Source organism: Vicugna pacos, chromosome 16 (genome assembly GCF_048564905.1).
Source record: "Vicugna pacos chromosome 16, VicPac4, whole genome shotgun sequence".
Lineage (NCBI taxonomy): Eukaryota > Metazoa > Chordata > Mammalia > Artiodactyla > Camelidae > Vicugna > Vicugna pacos.
Genome location: NC_133002.1, coordinates 44,331,538 through 44,345,337, shown reverse-complemented (window position 1 = coordinate 44,345,337; position 13,800 = coordinate 44,331,538).

Below are 13,800 nucleotides of genomic sequence, written 5' to 3'. Positions count from 1 at the left end.
TGGTTAATTTTATGGTGTGTGAATTTCACCTCACTTTCAAAAAAGAAAAAAAAAACAGTTGATTGAGCTTTCCTGAGGAAAGACTTTCTGACCTGCCCCTCCTCTGGGCCTCCTGTTTTCCTCTGTGCTCCCACAGCCCCTATCAATCAACATAGTAGGGGCTCAGTAATTATCGAGAGAGAGAGAAAGTTAAATGGAAGCATCGGGTTGCCCTGAATTTAAGCAGTGGCTATAATGCTGGAGATGAATGTCATCAGATGCTGTGGCCTCTCCGTTAACTGCCACCTCACTGCTTTACAGCAGCCCAGCCCTTCAGTTTCCTTTCCCTACATTCAGGCACCATGGTATGAGGTGCTCAATTCCCCACAACTATTCCAAGACAGTCCTATTGCCAAAGAAAGCCTGGAACCTGAGAGTGATTGCAAACCGGGACTGCATTATCAGCACATAGCATAATCGCCAAGGAAATCCCACCTTGTGGATCTCAGAAAGCTGCAGGGCAGTTTCTTCAATCCCTGTGGGGACCATCCGTTCCATTTCAGAGCAGGCAGGACTTGAGCCAGTGAGAGAATTGAGGCATTTTCATACTATCTTTCAAAATCATCAGTTAAACCTTTGGCTAAGCAATTGCAGTTCTAAGAATTTATCCTACAGGTACAAAAAGATGTATATATAAAGATGTTCATAGCAGCACTGACTGTAAAAGAAAGGTGGTAAGTAACCTAAATGTCCATCAGAAGGAGGATGGCTAAATAGATTATGTAAATCTACATCGCAGAATACTATTCAGCTGTTAAAAAGAAAGGTAACTGGCTATGTGCTGATATGGAATGATCTCCAGGGCATGTTAAGTGGGGAAATGATACACATGTGTCACATCAGATTTAAAAAAAAAAAGCCCTATTGGGTATAATTGGCTTATAATAAACTCCATGTATTTAAAGGGAACAATTTGATCATCCTAATCAAGATAGTGAACATTTCCATCATCTCCCAAAGTTCTCTTGTGCCCCTTTGTAAATCCCTCCTACCCCTTCCTATCCCTTCATCCCCGGGCAACCACTGCTCTGGTTTCTGTCACTATCAATTAGTTTGCATTTTCTAAGGTTTTATGTAAGTGTCATCCCAGAGTACACGCTCTTTGGGGATGAGTCTGGCTTCTTTCACTTAGCATGATTATTTTGAGATTTATCCGTGTTGGTGTGTGTACTGATAAACCATTCTTTTTTTAATGCTGAATAGTATTCTGTTGATTGGATGGACCACAATTTGCTCATCCACTTCTCTGTTGTTGGACATTTGAGTTGTTCCCAGTTTGGAGCCATTAAAAATAAAGGTCCTGTGAACATTCATTCACATGTCTATGTATGGACACAAATTTCCTTTTCTCTTAGGTGGATGCCTAGAAGTGGGGTGACTGGATCAGTAGGCAAGTGTGTGTTTAACTTTTTAAGAAATTACCAAGTTATTTTCTGAACTTGGTAATTTCTGGATTTTACAATCCAGCCTGCGTGTTCCAGTTCACCCACATCCTCACCAACATTTGGTATAAGCCTTTTACCGAATTTTCCAAATTTCAGCCATTCTTGCAGATGGGCAGTAATGTCTGATTGTGGTCTTAATTTGCATTTCCCCAGTAATTAAGGATGTTGAGCAGCTTTCATGTGTTTATCTGTCACTTATCTATCTTTTTTGGTGAAATGCCTGTTCAAATCTTTTGCCTGTTTTTATGGATTGTTTATGTGTAGAATTTGGGGAAAGATATTCAAGAAGGTGGTCTGAGCAGTTGCCTCTGGGAAACAGAATGAGGAGACTGGAGATCAGAGATGAGAAGGACTCTTAATTTCTCAGCCTCCATAAACTGCATTTTTTGTTCATATTTTTAAAATGAAAAATAGGCTGCTTTGAAAAAGGTCAGTATTGAAAGCATGTTTTTTGATGGATGGATGAAGACTGTTCTGTTTAGCCAAGAGCACTTCAGAAACTCCACATTGGTAGGAAATTGGAGTGCTGAACCATTAATGGGACATTGAGCATTTTACATTGCATCGTATTTAATCATTTACGGTGGTGCCCGAGTGGTAGTGATGATACCTGGGCCATGGCTCCTCTAAGACCCCATCAAGCAGACTTGGTTTTCGTATTTAAGTGAATACTGTTCCAGCTTTTTAATTTCCTCCCTCTCCCCTGCAGAAGGTGACCTATGGAAAGAGAACCCAAGAGTGGCTCTCCCAGCCTGCCTGTGGTAAATGATGTGGTAAATTTGCCTTTTTCACAGCCTGCTTTCTGCTCCCAGCCCCACTTCCCACCTTGGGATGTGACTCAGGCTCATAGGTGTGGTTTTGCAAACCCTGGATAGGTGAGTGCCTCATCCAAGTTCAAGGCCTTTTAAGAAAGCAATGGTGAATTAACAAGAAATGCTTTGTCTTCTAAGACTTCTTTGTGACTCCATTCTTGTGCTGCTTTTTGATCCAACCCACTAATTAGTTCATAAAAATTTCACATAAACTAAAATCCATCTCCTGGGCTGCACTGAGTTCTAACAGATTAACATTTAAAAATCCAAGGAAATATGGCCTTAAAGTTCGTTACTCCAGGGAAGGATCTATGTTTGAATGTCATTGATTGTGCTGTGAAATTTTATTTCTGTGGAAAACTCTCTGCATCCCTCTGTTGAAAATGGCAAATTTTTATGGATCCCAATTGACTGGTTCAGCATCTAAGCTTTTTTTTTTAATTACTTTTTTTCCCTGTCAAAATGAATGTGTCTTTATTATAGAAATAAGAAGCAAATATAAAAACAAAAATTACCCATTTCCCCAACATTCTATGATAATAGCTGTTAATACTTGGAATCTTTTATTTTTTAAATATCTAAACACTTACCTGCGTATATATTTTAATTGGGATCCTACAGTACGTACTGTTTTATGACCAGGTTTTTTCATGTAATGCAGCATGCTCAGTGTCCCATGTCATTAAATTTTCATATGCAGCATACTTTGCAATGGCTGCATTGAATTTCATGATTCAGACTCCCAACTCCTGATTGTTTAATTGTACAAATATAACCCTATTTTTTAACTACATAGTGGTTTCCAATTTTTATTCCATTACAAACTGAGCAACACTTGATTTTTCTTTTTAAAAACCTTGAAAGCAGAACAGTTTACCAGCTCCCAGACGACTGTTATGTCTGCAGCTTCTTAGTTTCTGTGTGTGTGTGTGTGTGTGTGTGTGTGTGTGTTTGTTTGTTTGTTTGTTTTAAATTGGACCCAGTTGAGCTCTCCCAATTTGCCATGAGGAAAGTCTAGGCTGTTTGTTGTGGATATAGGAAGAAGGGAACCTGAGAAGGAGGATGCCAAAGTGGGGACAGCAGCCACTTAGAGCGGGCTGGGAATGGTTTCTATGGAAGCAGGGCTGAGGCGAGGGAACTAAATGACCTCCCCTGAAAGGTTCCTTTTAAAACCCTGTCTCATGGTCCACAGTGCTGTCTATTCTTTGGAATGCTCCACCACCTATTTGTTGATTCATTACCATGGTCAGTCATAATCTTTGTCACATACTAGAATCAACCTGGGAAAGAGAGAGGTAGAGATAGGTACAGATATATAGATATTCCAGTTCTACCCCAAGAAGTTTCAATCCAGTTGCACTAGGGTGGTGGCCTTGGTGCTGAATCTCATCAGGCCACAGGCTGTTCTCAGGGAGTCCCCACTTCCCACTGGGCTCTGCCAAAGTCATAAGCAGCTGTTACAAAAATGCTGATGCCTGGAGGAAATGATATCCCCTGCTCCCTCCAAGTGATTAGGCTGAAAGATCAACATTTCGCCACAGCTGCATCCACCTCCCCAGACAGCCAATTAGCCACAGAATCAGCAGACGCTGCCTAAAGGAGCCCTTTCAGGGCTGAGCTTTTAATGCCCAGAAGCACATTATGTAGCTAAACAATATTATATTCACATCAGGCGAAAAGCATCTTGCTTTGGGTTGCAATATTTGTTTCCTGGAGAAAGAGGAACGTCACCTTGGACCTAGAACTTGGTGGGACCTGAATGGATGGAGAAGAGGGAGGAGCATGGCTGGGCTTATGGGATGCAGCCAGCTTTGGAGGAGGGAGGGTTAAACCCAGAGTCAGAAGATGTGGGTTTGAATCTCATTTCTACTTTGGCCTAGCAGCTTGGCCTTGCAATTAATCCAGCTAATGAGCAATCCTTCTCTGTAAAATAGAGATAAAGATGGCTGCCATAATTATGTCATAACTATGCTCCAAGTATGTTGTAAGAGTGATGTGACGTCATGCTCACAAGTGTACCAACAAAGTCAGGGGTGCAGGGCTGACCTAAGAGAAGAGAGACTTGTGTGTTTGCACTAATGGTCAGAAACCAGGCCTCTTATGCCTCCTTAGTCTCCTCTTTTGCTGATACATTCAGGAGGGGCTGGCAGCCGTCTTCGGCCATGATAAGGACTGCTAAGGGGAAGAAATGTGAGCCATGATCTGTGTGGTGCCAGGGGACAGGCAGGTGGAGCCCAGCAATCAGTGGTTTAACAAGCCCTGCAGGTGATTCTGATGCACGCTGGTGTCTGAGGACCAGCGCTCCAGAGTATTCCATTGTTTGAACAGCCATTCTATTGAGATGTTCTATTGTAGGTGGATAATTTTCTTTTAAGCTTGCGATTATTGCAAATTCTTGAGCATGGGTTGTGTGTATACTCAGTCTTGGGATATACCATCAAACCGCTTTCTAAAGTGTTTGTACCCATTTCCGTTCCCACCAGCAATGTATGAATGTTCCAGTTCCTCCACATCCTCACCAACACCTCATGGTTGAATCTGCACTCCCTCATGACTAATCAGGTTAAGCATTTGTCTATGCTCAGTCGCTATTAAGCTATCCTTTGTAGGGGGAGGGTATAGCTCAAGGGGTAGAGTGCATGCTTAGCATGCACCAAGGTCCTGGGTTCTATCCCCAGTAAGTACCTCCTCTAAAAATAAGTAAATAAATGAACCTAATTACCACCCCCCCCAAGAAAAAAACAAAAAAAAATCCTTTGTAGAGTCCCTCAAGTTTTTGCACAAGTTTTTGTATTAACTGAATTATCCTTTTCAAATTAAATTTGCCCTTATTGGATAAATATATTGCAAATCTACCCTCTCATTCTATGGCTTGTCTTTGCGCTTTCTTCATGAAGGTTTTGGTGAATAGAAGTTCTTAATTTTAATGGAATCCAATTTATCATTTTTTTCTGTGTTTTTGTATCCTGGTAAGAAACCTTTACCTACCCCCAAGGCCAGGAATACACTCTCCAGTATTTTCTTCTAGGACCTGAATTGTTTTACTTTTCCTCTTTAGAACTATCATTATTCTGCAGTTGATTTCTGTGTATGCTGTGAGGTAGAGGTCAGGATTCATTTTTCCATATGGACATGCAGTTGATCCAACACATTAGCTGAAAAGGCCGTCCTTTCCTCACCGCACCCCTGTGTCAACTTTGTTATAAATCAAGTAACTACATACGTGTAGATCCTTCATTCTTTTCCATTGACCTATTTTTCTATCCTGAATTAATACCACTTTGTCTTAATTACTGAATTTTATAGTGTCTCATGGTCTAAGTCCTGCAGATTTGTTCTTTTCCCTGGGATTGTCTTGGCTATTCTTGGTCCTTTGCATTTTTATGTAAATTTCAGAATCGCTTTGTCAGCCTCCATAAAACGCCTGCTGGACTTTGATTGAGATGGCATTGAATATATAGATCAATTGGAAGAGAACTAACATCTTTACAATATTGAAACTTCCAGTCCAAGTACTTGGTATTTCCCCCCACTTATTTAGGTCTCGTTAATATTTCAGTGCCTTTTACTGGCAGAGCCTGATGTCTGTCTGATCACTGTCCCTATGAACAGAGCCCCTGTCATTTTACATCCTCCCTGTTATTGGGGACACTGAGCAGGAGATAAAACTGTGGGCTTACCCCTCACACCCATGTGGATGGTTATTACAAAAAAAGTAAAGGAAAGAAAAAAAAGTGTCGGTGAGGATGTGGAGAAATGCCTTAACCACATTTTTTCACCATTATCTAAAATATGTTTTTACCAACAGAGAGCTTTACATCTCAGATGGATGGAGGCAAACTTATACATTAAAACAATCTAACACCAAGAGAATCTATCTTCCTTCATTGAAAGAGACCAGGTTCACCCAGTTTAAATTCCTGCGAGAACTAACCAAATCTCTTTGTTGAATTCAATCTTGTAAAACACATTTTCTTATCAGCAGAGACTCCAAGGCTGTTGACAGAACAGTCTCTGGCTGAAAAGGACACCTGGGTCCCAGAGATGTGCTTCAGAGCTTCTTTTTAATTAAAAGCCTTTTTAGTATGTAATCTGTATTTCTGATTTGATGAGTTTTTTCCTAAAAGATGAAACTTTTATTATTATATCTGCAGTTCCAAGTCTAACTCCACTGCTGGCCAGCTCTGGGACCTTGAGTAGGTTCAATTAAGCTCTCAGACTTCTGTACAAACAACCCCAAAGAGTCGTGAGATGTAGTCCCCACATGGGGCAGATATGGGACTCTGACATCAGCGTCATTAGATCACCTTCTCTGTGCTTAGGCCTGGGTCCAGAGCCACACCTCCCCAGCCCCCACGCCACCCTGACTGGCATGAAGAACATAAAGAGATCAGCTTACAAAATAGCGTGAATTGGGTCATCACAACTGAGGGAAAACATACACATCGCTCAGGATTCATTCATTCATCAGACAATCGCGTGCCCAGCGCTTTCCTGGGCCCAGAGCACTCACTGTGTACAAGGCAGGCTTGAGACAGACTCCTTCTTGGGCTTCTGTACAACTCAACTTGTATTCACTGTGTGCATACAACCAACCAAACAAAAACCCAACAGCAAACACTTAAAAAAAAAAGAGAGACAGTGAACAAGCAAAGATATCAACAAGATGAGTTCAGCTGGCTGCAAGTGCTGCCAAAAATATGTCTGCTTAATGTGGAAGACGTGTCTGGGGAACAGAATGTGGGGACACTTTTGTTTGTTACATTTTTTTTTTTTTGCGTTTTCCAGGTTTGCCATAATGAAGTATTAATTCCATAATCAGAATGAAATTAAGGAAGGGAAAACCACTCCACACTCCAGGGGAAGTCACCCAGACGGCAGAAAAGTCAGGAAAGGTGGCTGGTGAGAGATTTTTCCCTCTGCCCCCTGCTTTCTATCCTTTGTCGCTAGGCTGCTTTTACCATGCAGCCTGCGGCACAGGGAGGAGGAGTCCGTCTCCTCGGGGCCTGTTTACCTCCCGCCTGTTCATCCAGCTTGAGAGCAGCTCCCATGGGCTGTGATCAAAGCATGAGTTCATCGCGCTGGGTTCCCCTAGGAGGGCGCCTGGAACTGTGTGTCCCTCTCCCTGGGGAAATGCCCTGAGACGCTCAAATGTCCCTCCCAGCCACCTGGCCAGAGGGAACCTGGCCTGGGACCTCCCTCAGCTTCCCCACAGATGGTGGGGTTGGGGAGGCCTGTGAGGTTTGGTTTAAGGAGCGAAAGGGAAATACCACATGGGCCCATTCTTCCATCCAGGTGTCGTCCCATTCCAGTAGATTTCCCAACACCCAAGTTGTCCCTTACATGGACAGCGTGCTCCAGCCGCGGGCCCTCAGAAAGGTTAGCAAATAGGAAAGGAGCTCCAACTTCAGTAGGGGAAGGAGGAGGTGCCAGAGCATCCGCCTCCTGCTAGAGTAATGAGAGGGCAGGGTTCCAGCAAGGGGACCGGGGCCAGAGCTGAGAGGAGACTCCAGACCAGAGCCAGACAGAGCATCCGGTTCTAGGGTGACAGCCAAGAGCAAGCACTGACTGCAAAGCAAAGGTCAGAAAGTGAACCCTGGGGAGGTCCTGTGATGGATGGAGCTTTCCTGGAGACTCACCTAGTCAGTCCAAGGAGGGAGAGAGCTTCCATGGGCTTCCAGCCCCTCCAACAACGCCCCTCCGACAACGCCTCTCCAGCCTGCCCACGTGGTGCCCTGTTTGGTGGTGGTGAGACTGGCCCAGGAGGAGACAGGCTTAAGGGAACAGGAGGGGCCTGTTACTTAAAAGCACTGCGAAGTCCCACTACAATGCAAAGAGCACGTAAATGAGCCCTTTTATTGTAAAGAGACTTGTCCTATATTAAAAACAAATTCCTTTTTAAAAGCCTGGAAGAAGTATGCTCAGATATTCACATCGATTGCTTCAGCTAATGGATTATGGGGAAATTTTTCCTTCCCCTATCCATTCTTATTTTTTAATTAAATTATAAATTGTCCAAGTAATACAGATATAAATGCTGTAAGATTCTGAGGATACGAGGTATGTGGAAAAAAAGACTGGAGGCTGCCTTGATCACCTGCCCAGTGCCACGCCCTGGCCCCGTGGTGACGGCTGCTATCAGTGTGGTGTCTATGACTTGTATAGGTTTTGTTTTTAAAAAAAGTTTAAGGACTGACTGTTGCATGGTCTGGGAAGCACAGAAAGTTCTTGGGAAAGAGGTTTGTTTACTGCATTAGAGGGGCCTGTCTGAGAATCAGGCGAGCGTTGCACCAGCAGACCAAGGCCTCTGAGACACTGATCCTTGTGCCACAAACCTCCTGCCCGCTGCATGCCTGGAAGTATCCCAAGACAGCCACAGCTCCTCTCCTCCAGAAACCTCTTCCCTCGACAGGCAACTGTGTACAAGGGGATCCTTGTTGAAACTTTCTTGAGGATCCTAGAATTCAAACCAAATCAAGAAATGTGTAGAAGAAAATTCTCCATCCAATCAGAAGGCAGGAATGTGTGCTAACCTACCCCAGCCGCCCACTTTCCCAGTCCCTGACCTCTGCCTCCCACTTGGCTGCAGCGGGCAAAATCCTAGGGAGGAGGCTTCCAGCTAAGGAGGCTTCCAGGAGCCATGGAGCAAATAAAAGCAGTTTAGAGGTCCATCATTCCCAAGGGTCCCCCAACAGTCAGGTCTGGGCAGCCTCAGGGCTGCAGGCTCCCAGCCACCAGATCCTGGGGGCTTCCTTGTGTGGTCCCACCTGCCAGCATCTTCCCTCCTCCTGACCCTGTGGTTGCCATGGTGACTAAGCCCTGGGTGGGGCTCTTCTCCCTGGTTCCTGAGAGCAGCAAAACTCAGTGAGGCCCTGGTAGCAAGAAATGCTGGAGCACCTTCAGAATTTGCTCCCCAAGTGCTTAAGCCCTGTTTTTAAATTACAGGCAGGAAAAAAAATTGGAGACAGAAAAAATAGAACACCCAAATGCCCAGCAATGGGAGAAAAGATAGGTAAATACATAAATGATGATCTGTACCTATTATGCAGCCTTTAATAACATAAGGAAAAGCATGGCTCAGCAAATCGAAAATAGGCTTCCAAGAAAATGCACCTCAAAGGGAGGGCTTAGTGGTGCATTAAATTTAGGAAATACCATGCCTCTTGCTTGCAGATTCGTGTTGCACGTTGGTGTATTAGAGGCTCAGCAAAGTCTCACAGTTGAGCAACTGTATTTAGCTGTGTTTAACTCAGTGTTTTCCTGATCTGTTTGACGACAGAACCCTTTTCTGTGAAGACCCCTTTCCTGACCACAGGGCTGAGGCAGGTCGCCCTACCTGCCTCTTTATCTCCCTGTTGGGTGGTCTCCCTGTGACTCCAGCAGATGGCTGGCCACTCACACTTTCCTGGAAGCCCTAGAGCTCCTTGATACAGGGATCTGCATTTCCTACCTCCTGTCCTCTGATTCTCACCCCATGGCCTGGCATTTGGGAGTCTGCAGTAAGAGCTTTTGGATTGGACTGAATTAGAGTCTGTGTTTGTTTCCGGTTTAGATGATCTGACTTTTCCTTCCTTCTTCTTTAAATGGTATTTATCATAGGAAACGTGCAATCAATCAACCTCAGGATGGTCATTAATCTGCCTGTGATAAGGGATTAATCACCAGTGGGGCAGGAGCTAGGTGCACCATCTGGCCTTCCCGATATCGCTGTGTGATGAGCCCAGCACATCCCCTCCAGGACCTTGGCCCATGCCGGCCATCGGCCTGGCTCTGCCTCAACACCTTCACCCCTTCCACCCTTGGGCAACTCCTTTGGGACTCAGCATAAATGTCATTTCATCAGGGAGAGCTTCCCAGATTCCATTATCTCCCTCCATCACACACTCTCATAGACAGTCCTACCACCTGTCATGGGTTATAATTACATATTCATTTGTTTAATCTGTCTAGACACCAGGCTATAAAATCCTTGAGGGCAGGGACCCAGTTGGTTTTGTTCACCATAGGATCTGCACCATGTCTGGCACGTAGTAGGCCAACAAACATCTGTTCAACGAATGAACTCTAACCTGATACTTCCTAGATTACTTAGCCAATACCTTGATATTTCCCATCCTAAATTAGCTCATCTAATTTTCTCATCTGTAAAATGAGTAGAAAAAAGGGAGGAAATTGAATTAGTTCCAGATAAATCCTAAAGTCTTAGGTGGCATAACACACATAAATCCAATCAATAGCTTGGGACTGGGGAGGAAGGTGGCTCGGCTAGTGATCCAGGGGCCCAGGGTGAGAGCATTTCTACTTCAAATTCTGCTACTTCCAAGATCACCCTGGGAGTTAACATCCAGCTGCCCTCTGGGGGAGGTTTTTAAGGGCCAGGCTTGGACATGAAACCTACCTCATCCACTCACATTCAGTTGGCCAAAACCAGTCACATCTACAAGAAAGATGTTAGGCTACATCTAACATGAAGGGAAACTGTAAAGTATATAAGATTAAAGGGAAAAGGGGGTTAGTGAAAATCTAGCCTGTTCCTGCCAGAGAAACTAATCTATTGAGTGGGTTTAGAGCAGGGTTTGCAAACTATGGCCTATGGGTCAATTCCTGTCCTCCCCGTTTTTGTAAATAAAGTTTTATTGGAACACAGCCGTACTCATTTTTGTGTGGTCTATGGCTCCTTTGTGCTACAACAGCAGAGTTAAGTAGTTGCAACAGAGACCATATGGCCTGCAAAGAGTGAAAATGACCAACATGAAAACCAGCATTATTATCATTATTGATGTTTGCAGTTAGTTTTCAGCAGCAATTGCCGAAGGGTACACAGTTGCTTTTTCTTGCTTTGAAAGAGGATCTGTGATATACTGTCAGACTTGACACTCTTCCTTGTGGCCCAGGGTGGAGAAATCATAAGCAGAACTTTTTGACAAATCCTCTAAATCAGGGATTGGCAACCTTTTTCTGTAAGAGGCCGGACTGTAAATATTTCAGGCATACTGAAAGTTGACTCGGTAGCCATCTGCAGGGACTGAGGTGACAGAATGAGGTTGTCTCGAGATGACCTCGAGGACCAGATTGTTGCTACCTGTGTCCTGGACGCATTGGCCTGCTGTAATCCCTGGGAAGGGGAAGGACCTCTGAACTGCCTAGGCTTATGTTCCTGCCACCAGGCAGAATGGGGACAAAGGAGAGAGTAAATTGGGTTATAAAGAAAAGAAGAAAACATTTCTTGCACACCTGGGTCTGGTCTGAGGCTGTACACTGCACATCACCCTTAATAAACATGTGTTCAATGGAACCATCGAACAGAACTTAGCCCGAGAGCCCCAGCATCAGGGAACGGGTGGGCTCCAGCACCTGCGGTCCCACGGCCTTTCCCTGGTGGCTTTGAAGCCCCTGAGACTGGTTCGGAAAAGTTCGGTCAGAGAGGGAACATCGCTGGAGGGATTTTGTGTCGTTCTTTCCTCCCCTACCAGCACCACCTCCCCCCCACCCCACCCCCGCGCCGCCAGCCCCGCTCCTCTGCACCGCCTGCAGAGGCCGCACATCCCTGCGGCTCTGCCCACGCCCCACGCCAAGCAGGCTAACCCCACTCCCAGCTCCCAGCTGGTGCCCTCAGCCCTTCACCAAGACCTTGGCAACAATGAAAAAAATCCACCATTTGTGACAAATGGCATCCACAGCGATGTTACTAAGCAGGTGCTGCGGATCAGGACGATGTCAGGGCCATCTCACACAGGACACCATCCCCCTAATCAGACAGGTTAAAGGGCTTTGGCCCCGTGACTCCCAGGTGACCAGAGCGTAGCCAGGATGCCCACTCTGCTCCCCGGGGCTGCGGGCAGCTCTAGCCCCTTTAAGCCGGGTTCGTTGCAACCCCAATTTTGCGAGGCCTTTTTGGGCCTGCCCTGCGGGCAGGAGGAGAAACTTGAGAACCTGCAGGGCTTCCCTGCAAGCCCATTAAGCAAAGCGGAATAAACCCTGAGCTCAAGGCGGGGCGGAGGCAGGGTGCCTCGCGTTTGCCATCCACGTGCTTCCTCCCCTGATGAATGATTCATGTCCACGACCAGGCAGCAGATCAATAATGCAGGAGGCAGAAACCCTGGCAGGGCCCAGCCTCTAGCTGACCAGCTCTCCCCCAACCCTTCTCCGGCTCCAGGGAGGGACTCTTCGCAGCCCAGTCGCAAAGGAGCGATGTGGGCAGGCTGTGCCACTGTGCCCAGGCCTCTGAAATCCAGCTGTCCTCAGGGCTCCAGGCTGGAAAGAGGCTACAAACATAGCCAGGAAGGGGAGCCCTTTTACAATTCCCTTACCTCCTCAGCCTGGAGGGGCCGATTTGGCCATCAGTACAAAGGAACCATATGGGCCAACCCTGGGAATGGAAATTTCTGCTGAAGAACAGGGGTGCCAGAGACATCCCAGCTTCTCAAGATCCCATCCTGACTCATCCTCCAGGGCCCAGGGTCTGAGGGATGGAGACCCAGGAGAACCAGGGTGTTAATTTTGGTTGTGAGTGGAAGCTTCCAGCTTTAAGACACCTGCTGCCTCCTCCAGCCCCATGCAGCTTCCAGCAGGTGCACAGGATGGGGGCAGGGGTGGGGGTGACAGGCTTGGGGAGGGGAGAAGGTCCTGGCTTCCTAGGGAATTATACTTTGGGGCCACACTCACCAAGCGCACATGCACACACACACACTCAGAGGCCACGTCTCCTCCACAGCTGCAGCCTCACAGACAAATAACCGAGCAAAGGGCTCAGGTACCCATAGCACAGAAAGCCAAACTCTGCCAATGGGAGTTTGCAGCAAAGTCAAGATTTATTGCTGGGTGCCAAGCAAGGGAGTGGGAGACAAGCCTCAGATCACTCCAACTTGGTCTTTGAGGTAGGAGCTTTTTTCTGAAGGGGAAGAAACTGGCTGGGATTAATCATTGTCTTGTGACATGTCTTAACAGTAGTTTCGGGCATCAGGGTGTCTCTGGATGAAGATTCTCTGGCCAGATGGTCCATGGCTTGGGGGTCCGTGAGCTCATCTTGCCCTGGAGAAACAACCTGAGTTTGCACATTAGTGATGCTATCCATCCTAATAGCGGTTTGAGCCCATGCCATTGTCATCCACGCCCGCAGTCTGAGTCATCTGACTCCAGCTGTTGAGTGTTCCGTGAGCATCGGATTGAGGTCAGAGGGGATGGGAAAGGGAATAAAGTTTGGGGTAGAGAGACTAATCATAAACTTGGTAAGGGAGCTCGGTTTTAGGGGGACTCAGTTTCACACTCTGGGAAGTGGGGTGCAGGCTGCTGTGGGACCCCTCAACTCATCTAGGGGTTTCTGTGTCCTCTTTGCGTCTCAGTATTGCTTCGATTTTCCTCGTTTGAGTCAACAGACTCTTGTTGTAAGAAACAAAAGAAAACAATTGTTATTTTTAAAGGGGCGATAAAAGAGCCCTTGGAGAAGGTACAGGAGAAGGGGAGACTGCAGCCAATCTGGCCCGCTTCACTCGGTTTCCAGTACC